Below are 15,181 nucleotides of genomic sequence, written 5' to 3' on the forward strand. Positions count from 1 at the left end.
TCATGACGAGGCTCTCATGACATGGCAGCTAGTCTTGTCCAAAGCGAGCCATCCTGGAGCCCAAGACAGACAATGAAGGGGGTGATACAAAGGTGTGAGTACCAAGAGGTGAGGATCCTTGGCTGTCTTAGAGGCCAGCTATCATTCCTTAAAACGTTATCTTTGTTAATCATTGCCTTGATTTTTTTTTTTTTCTTAAACGAAGAGGAAAAGAAAGAAAGTGAAGTTACTCAGTTGTGTCCAACCAGCTCCTCTGCCAGTGGGATTTTCCAAGCAAGGATACTGAAGTGGGTTGCCATTGGAAACATGTAAATGCTTCTTTTATTTTTGAATTTTGTAAGACCTTTCATTTGTGGAGAAGTGCTGACATTTCTACATTTCACAGGTAATTTGGTGAGATTCCAAAGGAATAAAAATGATAAATTTTAGAAAATATGATTCATGAGGAAATACTGAATCATTAGACAAGTTGTATTTAAAGTGCAGAATTATGAAAAATTAAATATTGGGAAGAATATAGATGGAATCAATAAGGATAGAGAATAATTTAGTAAAGTCAGTAATCCTAATCATTAAATGAGTAAAATTACCCATCAGTTGTTGGTCAGAGACATGAGTCACTAAACTTTAAAAGAGTAGATACTATGAGAAGATGGTCGTGCACATTTTACTTAATTGCTGCTCTAAATGAGGAGGTAGCAGTAGTGGCCTTTGGACCAAATCCAGCCTGCTGCCTGTTTCTGTAAATAAAGTTTTATTGGAAAACAGCCACGTCCATTCGTGAACATATTGTTGATGACTGCTTTTCCACTATAGCAGCAGAGATTGTAACCTAGTCTGTGTGGTCCACAAAGCCTAAACTATCTGATAAACTTTGCAGAATAAATTTGTTGACCTCTGCTCTAGATTTTAGACTTTTATATGCAAGATTAGATTCTGTAGTGTTGATTAAATGCATAAATCCAAGGACTGTAGTATGTAAGTCAGCTTCTAAACATGACTGAAAGTACAGTGTTAAGTGTTTCTATTCTTTTTTAGAAGAAAAGTCTTAATAATTAGAAGAGGGACTGAATATAGGAAGATTCACGAGAAAAATGTTTCATTAGGCAAAGACTTTGTTTATTAAGATAATCCATGAGCTTCACATGGGGCTCCTGGGGGAAGATAAATGCAAACATTATGTTGACTGGATTATGTTACTGTGAAAAAGCAATTTAAAATTTGTGATCAATTTCTTACTCTGAATTGGAAATGAAGACTGTTTTATTTACTTTGAAATTTATTCTGGTTTATGGTGAAGTTTTCTTTCCTTTTCCTTTTTTAAAATGAAAATGTAGTCTTAAGAATATGCCTCTCCCCTCAAAAAAAAAAAACAAAAAACCACCAGTATGTCCTCAAGTGATACCTATCTATTGCAGGATGACTTGACGAGATACAGGTACTTATTAGTCTTAGATGATATGTTGCAGACAAATTGAAAAATGAAATTTCTGGGAAAGAAGCACAAAGCTGAGGGGTCAGGGTCAGATGACTGAGAACAAGATGCTAGGTATTCACATGCAGGGAGAATAGGAAATGCCAGATGTGATGTATTTCTGATAGGACCAGCCACATGCCTTCCTTCTACTGGATTGTCTTTATGGTCATTATTAAAATGTTTACTTTTCTAAACTAGTGAAAATAATTTATACCACATACAGCATTTTTAGATTATGACATAAAGAAGAAAAGACATAGAGGTGAAGTTATTCTAGTATTCTTTGAAATTAATAACTACCAGTTTATTAGGAGAGACTTTATTAGTTTATTAGTGAGAGACTTTATTTTTGGGGACTCCAAAATCACTACAGATGGTGACTGCAACCATGAAATTAAAAGACGCTTGCTCCTTGGAAGAAAAGCTATGACCAACCTAGACAGCATATTAAAAAGCAGAGACATTACTTTGCCAGCAAAGGTCCTTCAAAAACGTTGGTTTTTCCAGTAGTCATGTATGGATGTGAGAGTTGGACCATAAAGAAAGCTGAGCGCCAAAGAATTGATGCTTTTGAACTGTGGTGTTGGAGAAGACTCTTGAGAGTCCTTTGGAATGTGAGGAGATCAAACCAGTCAATACTAAAGGAAATCAACCCTGAATATTCATTAGAAAGACTGATGCTGAAGCTGAAACTTCAATACTTTGGCCACCTGTTGTGAAAAACTGACTTGTTAGAAAAGACCCTGATGCTGAGAAAGATTGAAGGCTGACGGAGAAGGGGATGACAGAGGATGAGATTATTGGATGGCATCACTGACTCAATGGACATGAGTTTGAGCAAGCTGAGGGAATTGAAGAACAGGGTAGCAAGACTAAGGCTTGTGTCTAGGGGCGTCTCACTCCGGACCTCTCCACCCCACACTGCTCACCCACGTACCTGTCACTTTGTTCCGACTCCTCTTGTTTTCCTTTCCATTTTCCCTTCTTCCCATCTCTTCTTGCATTTCTGATTTCCTTTTTTCTTTGTAATTGTGTGATAGATGCCATGGGAAACAAAGTAAACCATGGAAGTCACGTCACCCGGGCTGCCAGCCTTCACTGTGCCCATCACCCGCTTCTGGAACGATGTATCGATACATGTACCAGACACGTGCCAGGACTGGGCACGGTTTTGCCCAGTTCTTTTTAGGGTTTAGGTTTTTGTTTCTTTTTAGAAATTTTGAACTTTTATTTATTTTGCTGCTCGGGGTCTTAGTTGTGGTATGTGGGATCTAGCTCCCAACCAGGGATCAAACCCAGGTCTCCTGGGTTGGGAAGCACAGTCTTAGCCGTTGGACCATCAGGGAAGTCCCCTGCCCTGTTCTTTTTAACAGGCGCGTGACCTGTTCCACAGTTACAGATACTAACACTTTAACTTATGCAGCCATTCCTACTGAGTATCCTCTTGGCTCTCGGCATCTTGTTTTCTGTCTTTGTTGCTGTTTATGTAACTTTGCCTAATGAGCATCTGGTGTTTGCCTTACCTCCACTAATTGAGACGACTCAAGTGTATCTATGCGTCTAGATGATTTTTCGAAAACAACAGTCACATCTTTTCCATGACCTTGAGTCGTTTAGTTTCTTGAAAATAGGATTTTGTTTCTGTGTCGTGAGGTCTTGTCACCCCTTCTTAAATTCCTTGAAAAGTCTCTGTCTTTGTTCATTTATCAACAGATTACATTTTATGTGTCAATTCTGATTTAAATTTTTTTAGGGATCTGCTATTTCAAGCACGTGTTTTAAAATACCACATACAGGTGATTTGAGAGTTTGTTATAGGTCATTAGACTTTAAAATCATACATGTTGTTAAATGTATGTAGTATTTGAGTCACAAGATGTAATTTTTCCAAAAGAACATTAAAATAACTAACCTAATCCCCCGTGTCATTTTAGTGAGTTAGTAGTGAAGATCACAGTTTATCATCATTGTTGATATACTGGTTAATTACATTTTTTCTACAGAAGTGATGCTTATTTTGGAAGTTTTTTTTTGTTTTAGAAGACGAACTTTTCTAAAATGCACTAGGACTTTGTGTACAGTGTCTTATTGTATATAGTAGACACTGGTACATATTTTTAAATGATAGAAGAGAGAGGTGGATGGACAAATGAATAGGAGGGAAGAAGGAGAAAAAGTAAATTGAAAAAATTTTAAATGTGCAACTAGTAAGAGGGTCTTACAAAGCAGGAAGAAAACCTACTGTTTGCCTGTTGTTTTCAGTTCAGTTCAGTTGCTCAGTCGTGTCCGACTCTTTGTGACCCCATGAATCGCAGGCCTCCCTGTCCATCACCAACTCCTGGAGTTCACTCAAACTCACATCCATCGAGTCGGTGATGCCATCCAGCCATCTCATCCTCTGTCGTCCCCTTCTCCTCTTGCCCCCAATCCCTCCCAGCATCAGAGTCTTTTCCAATGAGTCAACTCTTCTCATGAGGTGGCCAAAGTATTGGAGTTTCAGCTTTAGCATCAGTCCTTTCAATGAACATCCAGGGCTGATCTCCTTCAGAATGGACTGGTTGGACCTCCTTGCAGTCCAAGGGACTCTCAAGAGTCTTCTCCAACACCACAGTTCAAAAGCATCAATTCTTCAGCACTGTGCCTTTGTGGTTTATAATAGAATGAGAAAATAGGCAAAATGGGCTTTTTGGAGTCCAAAATTGATTGATGATGTTGATGTTATTAAAATGTTTAAATCCTTGGTTAAGTCCCAAGGACCTGTCTTATTACTGTTAGAAGTAAATATGCCCCCTGCCACCTAGACCTCCTGCCCTGCCCTTCCATTGAAACAGCTCCCTTCTCTGCTGGCTCCGCACTGCACTTCCAGCATTAAGAATCTCTTCTTTCTCATCTTACTCATCCCCTTGGCAGCATTCAGTGTAGTCGGCCCTTGACATCCTTTCCACTTTTGGCTTCTGTGAGATCACATGCTTCTGGGTTTCAGGCTGCCTTTCTGGACGCTCCTTTCTGGTTCCTTTTCTTCTGCTGCAGTCGCTTTGGTTGCCCTGCCATCCTTCATATACATCAGTGATTCTTATTTTAGGTCTTAGGGGCCTTAGTGCTGCCTTCTTCGTCTGCCTGGCCCTTCATGCACACCTCATCTTTTAAATGAGGCTCACCTTGACCCCCATTTAGCTCCATCATCCTAGCCACACTCCCAGTTCCTCTACTGTTTCTTTTCTCATAGCAGTTACCCCTTCTGTCATACCACGTGTGTCTGCTAAATTGCTTCAGTTCTGCCTCTTTGCAACCCCAGGGACTGTAGCCTGCCAGGCTCCTCTGTCCATGGGATTCTCCAGGCAAGAATATTGGAGTGGGTTGCCATGTCCTCCTCCAGGGAATCTTCCTGACCCAGGGATCTAACCCAGTTCTCCTGCTTGGCAGGCAGATTCTTTACCACTGAGGCACCTGGAAAGGCCCTGTCATACCACACAGTGTACTTATGCTTTAAGTTGTATTTGCCTTCTCTAAGAGTATAAGCTCCACGAGGGTAAGGGTCTGGCCTTTTCACCAGCATCCCAGGCATCTGTGGTAGGCGTTGTGGATTCACGAACGCATGGCGTCTGTCCTGTGTCACTTCATTCACTTCCACGGCCCTCTGCACACCATGTGCCAGTCACTCATAAGCCCTCATCTCCAGCCAGACCTTTGCTCACTTCTCCATACACTGACCTCACCACGTATCATCTAATGGACACAATCAGAAAAAAAATGTCAGTGCTGCACTGTCCTTAATTTCTATCTTTCCTTCACTTCCCCCCTGACCCCCAACCTCCACGCTGTCAGTAAGCTCTGTTGACACTTCCCCGTCCCAGATAGCACCTCAGTATTTCCCAGCCCCCGCTGTACCTCCCAGCTGTCTGGCCATCACCTCTCACCTCAAAAATTCCAGTGGCCTCTCAGCTGTTCCTGCTTCTCCTCTTGACCCTTTACCATCCATTTTCCACACTGTAGCCAAAGGTGTCTTCTTAAAATGTACACAAATCACCTCACATCACAGGCTTGGAGTGACTTTTCCATTAGCACATAGAATAAAACCCAGAGTCCCTTCTCTGCCTCATAAATCCAACACCAGTGGACCTGCGACAGCTCAGGCCTCATCTCTCAGCTTTCCCCTCACTCGTCACACTCTAGTCACCGGGGCCTTCTTTCTTCTCTTTAGCTATGCTGGGCCTTGGAACGTTCACACTGTCCACTCTATCTGGATTTCTTTCCCCTCTTTTCTGCCATTATTTAAGCCAGCGCTTAAATGTCACCTCCTCGAGACTTTGCTTGACCATCCATCCTTCACTCAGTCACTTATATTAGTTCATGGCATAACCCTCTCCCTCTCTCTTGTAGTCAGCCCTCCATATCCACAGTTTTGCATCCTCAGATTCAACCAACCACGGATAGAAAATATTCAGGGAAAAAATCCCAGAAAGTTCCAAAACACACAGCACTTAAATTTGTCTTGCACCGGCAGCTATTTACATAGCATTTACAAGGAGATCAAACCAGTCAATTCTAACGGAAATCAACCCTGAATATTCATTGGAAGGACTGTTCCTGAAGTTGAAGCTCCAACACTTTGGGCCTCCTGATGCAAGAGCTGACTCACTGGAAAGGACCCTGATGCTGGGAATAATTGAAGGCAGGAGAAGGGGGCAATAGAGGATGAGATGGTTGAATGGCATCACTGACTCAATGGATATGAGTTTGAGAAAACTCTAGGAGATAGTGAAGGACAGGGAAGCCTGGCATGCTACAGTCCATGGGGTTGCAAAGAGTCAGACACTACTTAGTGGCTGAACAACCATAACATTATATTAAGCATTATAAATAATCTAGAGATGATTTAAAGCACAATTTTATATAAGGTACTTGAACATCCACAGATTTTGGTGTCCATGGGGAATTCAGGAACCAGTTCTCTGTGGATCCTGAGGGGATATGGTACATTCTTTACAAATTGAGTTTCTTTCCCATGAGAATGTAAGCTCTGTGAGAGTACAGGCCTGTTTACTGCTGTATCCCTGCTGTATAGGACAGTGTCTGGCACAGAGTTGATGCTCCATAAATATTTGTGAGTATAATGAATATAGACAATAATATTACGTTGTAATGGTGTGAGTTGATAAGCATTGCTTCAGTGGCAATCATGGTACAATATATGCATGTATCAAAGTAACATGCCATGCACTGTAAATTTACAAATAAGTCAAATTTGCCAAATAAAAATATAATTAAAAATAAATATTTGGGGATTTCCCTTATGGTCCTGTGGTTAAGAATCTATCTTCCAATGCAGGGTACATGGGTTCCATCCCTGGTCAGGGAACTAAGATCCCCCATGCAACAAAGCAACTAAGCCCGTGCATCACAACTAGAGAACCCATGCATTGCAACAAAGACCCTGCTGCTGCTGCTGCTGCTAAGTTGCTTCAGTCGTGTCCAACTCTGTGCAACCCCAGAGACAGCAGCCCACCAGGCTCCCCTGTCCCTGGGATTCTCCAGGCAAGAACACTGAAGTGGGTTGCCATTTCCTTCTCCAATGCATGAAAGTGAAAAGTGAAAGTGAAGTCACTCAGTCGCGTCTGACTCTGAGATCCCATGGACTGTAGCCTACCAGGCTCCTCTGTCCATGGGATTTTCCAGGCAAGAGTACTGGAGTGGGGTGCCATTGCCTTCTCGGACCCAGCACAGCCTAAATAAATATTTGCAGAATGAATGAATGAACAAAGGGAACAAATTGGTTTATTTTGAAGTTATACATTTCTGTGATACTTAAGATAATGTTGTAACTAATTGACTATGAGTCTTTAGGCAGTATGGAAAGAAATAGACTATTCTCATTTTGGGCAGGAATTACTAAAAAATACTCCTCTGTCTCTTAGTGGAAAGCAGGAAACAGTTCTGCCCCACCCTGATTTTCTCTCTCTTTTTTTTTTTTACACAATACAGTATTTTGAAACATGTTTTTCTTTTATATCTTTATTTAGAAGCAAAATTTTGCACTCACTTTTGTTTTTCTAGTAAAGCAGGAGAGACTTCCTTATAGTCTTAAGCACTGTCTATAGCAGGAGACAGCTTGAATGCCAAAATAATGTATAATTAGGTCTATTCATTATCTTGCCACATGGTAAGTAGATGCTAAGGGTTTATCACTGCAGTAAAAGTCACTGGGATATTTAAGTTTATTTTATGAAAACATGCTTTAAAATTTACAATTCTTTTGTCAGACAGTAACAAATTATTGTGCAGAAGGTATTCCTTTACCAAAGGCTTTTGGAGATAAATGGCCCAGATTTTGTAGAGATTCTTTCTGTTACTTTTTTTTTTCCTCATTGTACATTGCCTGGTCCCACTTTCTTGCTATATATTTGGAAAAAAATTCTGATTGTATTAGTTACTAAGATTGCATATTATAAAAAAATCACAGTGCTTCTGCTTTTTTTCCCTTTAATACCCTCTGATGATCTCTGAATAGGAATGCAGTAAAATATAAATAGGAGTCTTTTACCAACATGATGTATAGACTGTTCTATTTTGTTTTCAGTTTGTCCCAAAGAAGGAAGTGGTGACTGATGCCCGTGGCTGTTCTCTAACTTATGGCTTATTTCTCATCTTCAAGAGCCTGTTGCTTGGGGCTGGGGATGGAGGTGGGGTCTCACTGCAAATGAGGCATGAGGAAATTTTTAGAGGTGATGGAAATATTCTAAAAGTGGATGCAGGAACTTTCTTGGCAACCCAGTGGTTAAAACTCTGTGCTCCCAATGCAAGGTCAAGAGTTTAATCGTGCTTGGGGAAGTAAGACCCCACATGCTTTGTGGTATAGCCAAATAAATAGATAAATTTTTTTGTAAGATTAAAAAAAAGTGGATGTTGCGTGGCTTATAAACTTATTAAAAGCCATTGGATTGTGCACTTTATGAGTTTTATGAATGTAAATTTAACTTCAGTATAACTGAACAGAACCTGATTTAGTCCTCTTTGCCTCATGGTCCTTGCTTCTCCCTTTACTATCAGTTCTTATCTTCACAGTTACTCTCCTCTCTTCCACTAGGTCTTTCGACATTGCCTCAGCTATTGAAAATTATTTTTTTAAATAATTCTACCTCCTTCATAAGCTTACTGCTCTTTAAAACTCATTCAGACTGTGGGCTTGGGGGTCCAAAATCTGGATCCAAATTCTAGTACTTAATATCTGTGACATTGAGTAAGTGTTTTGAGCCTCAGTCTCCAGATCTGTAGAATAGGTAGAATTGTAATCAGATCTGTTGCATTGGGATGTTGTGAATGTTACATGAAACTATGTTTGTCACATCCTGTGTTATTTGTTGCCTTTATTTTTTTTTTTAAAGCATCCTAACAGTTGAGTTAGTATAACAAAGTTCTGGTGGACACACCAACTAGGGAATCATAGCACAGCTGTACCACTTTCCAGCTGTGTGAGCCTGGGAAAGACAATTAACAAACCTCTTTGCCTTCATTTTCTCATCTCTGTTTGAGATTTTAGAGTAAAGTTATTGCAAGGGCAAATGATACAACCCATGTAAAGTTTGTAGTGGCGTGTCTAGCAAAAAGTAAACCCTCAATAAAAATTTGTTATTAAGTCTCTTTAGGACTTACTTAGGCCTACCTGAGCCTTTCCTAAGCTGACTTTCATCTCTACAGTACTATTAAAACAGTGTTCATGGGGTTTGTGGTGATGTTCTATGATAAATCTGTTGACCTTTTCTAGTCATTACTCTACAGACCCTTCTGTCCTTGACAGTCTGGCCACTTCCTTAAAGTTCCCTTCCTTGGATCCCTCCATATTGAAAAAAAGTGAAAGTGTTAGTTACTCCATGTCCGACTCTCTGCGATCCCATGGACTGTTGCCCACCAGGCTCCTCTGTTCATGGGATTCTCCAGGCAAGAATACTGTGGGTTGCCATTTCCCTCTCCAGGGTGTCTTCCTGACCCAAGGATCGAACCCAGATATCCTGTATTGCAGGCAAATTCTTTTTTGTCTGAGCCTTTAGGGAAGCCCATTCCCCCTTATTACCCCTGCTCATTATTTCCTCCATGAGTGGTTCTCCCATTCTGATCTCCCTTCTCAGATTCTTTACCCAGTTTCCTTTCTTCTTCTGTAGATTTGTGCCTTTGACCTTGATCTCTGTTTTGAACCCCAGACGTGTATTTCTGTCAGTCAATAGTAGATATCACCAGGTAGCTGTCAGGACACTCATTTCCACCTGTTTCACACTGAACTAACTCTCCTTCCTGTCCTCTCTCCTGCTGGACTCACGCTCCCTTGAGAGGCACCCCTTGCACCTGTCTGTTGCATCTTTCTTCTCCGGCTTAGTCAGTTCCCGCATCACACCCACTTTCCCCCAGAAGCCTTGTAGTTGTGCTCTAGTTTTCCATCTGTTTGACACCCTCCATCCATTCGTATGCCCTATCCTGAAGATTCTGTCCTTAAGTTTTCTCAAATTTATTATTTTCTCTCCATTCCTTCCCTTATTGTACTCCTTTGGAATCTCTCTCTAATTCTCATATCAATGACCAACTCATTCATGTCTGACTCTTTGCGACTCCATGGGCTGTAGCCAGCCAGGTTCCTCTGTTCATGGGATTCTCTAGGCAAATTACTGGAGTGGGTTGCCGTGCCCTTCTCTAGGGAATCTTCCCAAACCAGGGATTGGAACCGGATCTCCTGTGCTGCAGACAGATTCTTTACTGTGAGCCACCAGGGAAGCGGATTACTCATAAAGTCTTTTATAAACTGTCCATGTGCCTAGCTGGCTACTTGCTGCTTTGCTGCCCCTGGGCTGTGCATTTGGGGGAACTGCCTTTCCCCACACTGTATGCATCTTCTCCGGCTTTCTGCCTTGCCCACATTATTCCTTTGTTTGCTGTAAAGAATCCTCTGAAGTATTCATCTGCCCTTTTGTACCAGAACATCTTCATTTTCTTCCTGCCAATCTTGCTCAGATATTAACTGATTTGTAAATTATGCAAAATTATTGTATCCTTAACATACTCCCTTCGCTGTCTCTATCATTGTCTCTGAATTTTTTATGTGTTCAGGGTTTCCCTGGTGGCTCAGATGGTAAAGAATCTGTCTGCAATGCAGATCTGGGTTTGATCCCTGGGTCGGGAAGATCCCCTGGAGAAGGAAATGGACACTCCACTCCAGTATTCTTGCCTGGTGAATTCCATGGACAGAGGAGCCTGGCAGACTACAGTCTACAGGGTCACAAAGAGTTGGACACGACTGAGTGACTAACATTTAGCACCCTGTAACCTCCTGGGTACTTCAAACAGTGGCTCTTAACCAGGGGAACCTCAAAATCATGTAGGGAGCATCTTCTTCATGTCTGCCCTGCCCCAGCACTGAATATGTTCAGAATGAAAGATTTCTGGACCCTGGATGCACGTGCTTGAGTGTGTTTTTAGCTACCGAAATGATTCTGATGTGACCCTCTGGTTTAAAAAAAAAAAGAGACAAATTGCAATAAAGGGCTCGTGTTGATTTCCGTTGTCCCTCCTGTCCTTCCCTCCCTGTGCTTAGGAATGAATGCCAGGTGTGTTTATTACACAGCACGGTCCATCCAACCTCACATGTGTTCATGCAGTGAAATACACTCTGACCGTGTACAGTCTTCAGAGGTTACTCCTCAGTCGTCATGGAAATAGGTTCTGTCTTTTGTTGAACTTTTACAGATTCATCCATTCTTTTTGGGGTAGCGTTTGGGAAAGTTTTTATCACGTTTTGTAGATAGAGAAAGGGTAATGAGCAAGTCAGTTAAAGAATGAGTGATGAGACAGAAAGATTTAAAAGACAAAAAAATACAGGACTGCTAGGTGAAAATCAAAGGTTACAGGTAATTACAAGAGGACCTCAGATTTAAATCAAAATGCTGAGGTTGAATATGCAGGAGCAAGGAAATTCAGGTTGAAGATCTATTCAGTGATATGGCAGAATTCAAAAAGTACATTTGAAAAGGGATATACATGTGCTGGAAAAAATGCCAATTTTACCCCCCTCCCCCTTTTTTTGTATCTCCCTGTCTTTCCAAAGTTGACTGCTTCATTCCGCTTTTTAACACATTACATGACCCCAGTGCTTCCATTATGCAGGGTGTCGAATGCTCCTTTGGGCTTCCCTGACAGCCCAGTTGGTAAAGAATCCGCCTGCAATGCAGGAGACCCAGATTTGATTCCTGGGTTGGGGAGATTCACTGGACAAGGGATAGGCTACTCACTCTAGTATTCTTGGGCTTCCCTTGTGGCTCAGCTGGTAAAAAATCTGCCTGCAATGCCAGAGACCTGGGTTCGATCCCTGGGTTGGGAAGATCCCCTGGAGAAGGGAAAGGCTACCCACTCCTGTGTTCTGGCCTGGATAATTCCATGGACTGTATAGAATGCTCCTTGCCATCTGTTGACAAGTATTAATACCATCCCAGAATAATTAACTGCTTTTTCCTCTTCTCTCATCAAAGGTATTGACCCTTTCTGATCCCCATACTGGTTCCCAGGGTAAAGAACCCGCCTGCCAATGCGGGTAGACTGGAGAAGTGAATGGCAGCCCATTCCAGTATTCTTGCCTGGAGAATCCCATGGACAGAGGAGCCTGAAAAACTATAGTCCATAGGGTCACAAAGAGTTGGACATGACTGAAGCGACTAAGCACACACACGCTGCTGTCCTTCCCCGTCCCTGAACTGGGTGTTCCCTCTTCCTAACCTCCCCTTTCTGATCCAGATCCTTAGTATTTATCTAAGAAGTTCACCCCCTTGCAAAACCTTTTCTAAATTTCCCTTCTCAGAACTCTTTCTGTCTTCCCTCCAAACACTCCAGAACATGAAGGCACCTCTCTTCTGCCATGGTGATCTGATCTTAGTTACTGGTTTTCTTGCCTTATCGTCTCTAATCTCTGCTGGAGAGAGAGACAGTCCTCGTTTTTTTATCTCCACTCTGTGTTGCCTTGTACCATGTCTCATATGTTGATTTTTGTTTGTTTGCTAGTTTTCAGTGAAGAACTTTTTCTCATTCAGCAATCACAGAGAGCTTTCCTTGAGTATTTTAGGTAACCTCCTCTTTCTACAGAGCCCTCACCCTGACATGTACAATGCATAAAACTTAGTAGACATAACAGTACACGAAATGTAGGCATATTGACACTTCTTGATGATTTGCTTTTGTTCTGTGTTCCGTTACTTCCTGTGCTTTTTCATTAAAGATAGAATGTTTACGTAGACCCACAGACCTTGCAGTTGTACCTACTGAATTTTCCTTGACAGTAAGAATGAGTTGCTTTGGTACAATGCCAAAGAAACTGGTGTGTTGGCAGTTTTCTTTGAACTTAACACCTTTATTTTCTAGAAAAGTATTGGAATTACAGGAGTTTCCTTGGTGGCTCAGTAGTAGAGAATCCACCTGCCAGTGCAGGAGATGAGGGTTCAATACTTGGTCCGGGAAGTCCCCTGGAGAAGGAAATGGCAACCCACTCCAGTATTCTCGCTGGGAAATCCCATGGACAGAAGAGCCTGGTGGGCTATAGTCCATGTGGTTGTAGAGAGTCAGACATGACTAAGCAACTATACAACAGCAACATTGGAATTACATGTGGTTCCGTAAACAGTTCCCTGTGATCTTTTCTTTTTTTTTAAACTTTAACATTTTATTTTATATAACCTCTCTGAACCTTTACAAATCTTGTCCCACTATGTATGAGGGACCTTGCCTCAGTTACTGCCATGGAATCTGTCTGTTTCCTATGCCTTCTCACTTTCCCAAGCCTTCCACATTAATTTGGGGGTGGGGGTTGGAGGGAGGCAGGGCTACTGTTCACAGAATGAGAACTTGGTGTGTTGGGGAGGTACACAGGTGGTTTACAATCAAGAAGCGCTAGAAGCAACCAAAAAGGACTGTGAAGGAAGCGAAATCATACCTTACCTCAGGCGCCCGTCGCAAGACAGGTCAGCCCCACTCTGTCCGTGGTTTGCTTCCCCAGGGTGGGTGTATGTCGAATGTATAGCCACTTCCTAGGCACTTCCTAGTTTTGCTTGTCTGCCCAGGGTGAAAATAGGAAGTGGGCAGTCAAGAATCATCTGGTTGGTTTGATCGGGTTGTATCCCCTTGCTAGGTTTCTGTGTCTAGGAGACTGAAATGGTCACAGTGAGCAGAGGATAAGCCTCTTGACCGTGTTTCCATCGTGTAGAACTGCATGGTCTTTGCAGCAGCTTACTCAGCAAACCGGGCAAATGAGCTATTTGATGACATCAACATACATATGTGAACTATTTGGGTGATTTCTGTGTGTATGGTTGTGTGGTATTTTGGTAAAAATTGTTCTTGAAAATGTGGGGGGAAATTTTTTTAAGTCCTATTTAAAGTTCTATCAACATTTGGGTGAGGCCTGTTTTATATAAGCATGTAATCTGTTATGTAATGTATAATCTGTAGGTGAGAAAAATCTTATCTGCTGTAGTTTGAATACAGTAGACATTTTTAATAAAGATGCTGACCATTCCAGCTTACTGATATTTACTGACATTTCCAAATCAGAAATGAAAATAGTGCTGGATAAGTTTGTAGATGATTTTATTTAGGGCCTAGACAAGAGGACAGAATGAGAGGTTAGAAAGTGACATGAATGGCTCAAAGTTTGCTTAATTCATCAGTGGTCACATTTAAATTTGGGGGATCACATCCTGGATATCTGGAAGTTTCCAGTTCATTCCAGCATTTTGGATGCTCATGTGGACATAGCTAATGTGATAATTGAAACCTAAGGACTTGTTTGAATAATAGAAAAATAATCATTTACAGTGACATTAGGTTAAATGAACCGCAAAAATCATGAAGTTAAAGACAAATCAATGTTCATTCGGTGGTTCTGTTCAGTTTATTGCAGTTAATGATCTTCAATTGAATTTGCGGCTCTTGGAGTTTGCTTGGAAGTAGGCCGTCACATGCCGACGTGAAATACCCAGTCATTTAAATTAGATGCTGAGCATGCTCGTAGGGAGTACTTATTCTTGGAGGCTGCAGTGTGGTTCAGTTTTCTTCTAGTGGCAGGAGCAGAAAAGAGGTCCCCGTGTGCCCTGTTCATCACTCTGTCAGAGTGCATGTAATCTGCCTCTGGAAACCAGAGGCCTGAGACAAAGAGGAGCGTGGAAGTTGTTAGCAAGAGGCTGTTTGGTGAGTTAACTAGCTGTTTTATTCTATTCTGTAATTCCTAGCAAGGCTCTGTCTTTACTTGTATCTTCTGCATTTTTTATACTAACTTGTAGCTTTATGTAGCAAAGTAACTTAGCTCGACTGGGAAAAAATTGTTTCTGCTATCCATATCTCACTCTTTTGAAATATTTTCAGTATATTTCTGAGGTGACAAGTTTGTGAATTGCTATGATGGTATTCCTCCGTGTTCTCTACAGATTTCATTTGCTCACTGGTGCTGAATAATGCTAGCAGAATTGTGTGCTGAGGGAATTCAGGATTTGTCTGGGTGGACAGTCTAACAGTTTTGCTCTTAGATTTTAATTAAATTAATCATTTTTTTTTTACTTTCACATTTTAAAACTATATGTAATAAAGCAGTGGTAAGAATTTAGCCTAAAAGCAAGAATTTTAAAACTGTATCTAATAAAGTAACAGCACAAGAGCAAGAATTCTTTAAAGAGAACGAGAGGC

General features: G+C 41.4%; 1 protein-coding gene across 2 annotated transcripts in view; it reads left to right on the plus strand.

Annotated features, from left to right (window-relative positions):
- Positions 1–15,181, plus strand: part of PLEKHA5 (pleckstrin homology domain containing A5) — a 262,209-nt gene that overhangs the window by 84,363 nt on the left and 162,665 nt on the right. The window lies entirely within an intron of this gene.

The sequence above is a fragment of the Bos mutus genome, chromosome 5, assembly GCF_027580195.1.
Source record: "Bos mutus isolate GX-2022 chromosome 5, NWIPB_WYAK_1.1, whole genome shotgun sequence".
NCBI classification, from domain to species: domain Eukaryota; kingdom Metazoa; phylum Chordata; class Mammalia; order Artiodactyla; family Bovidae; genus Bos; species Bos mutus.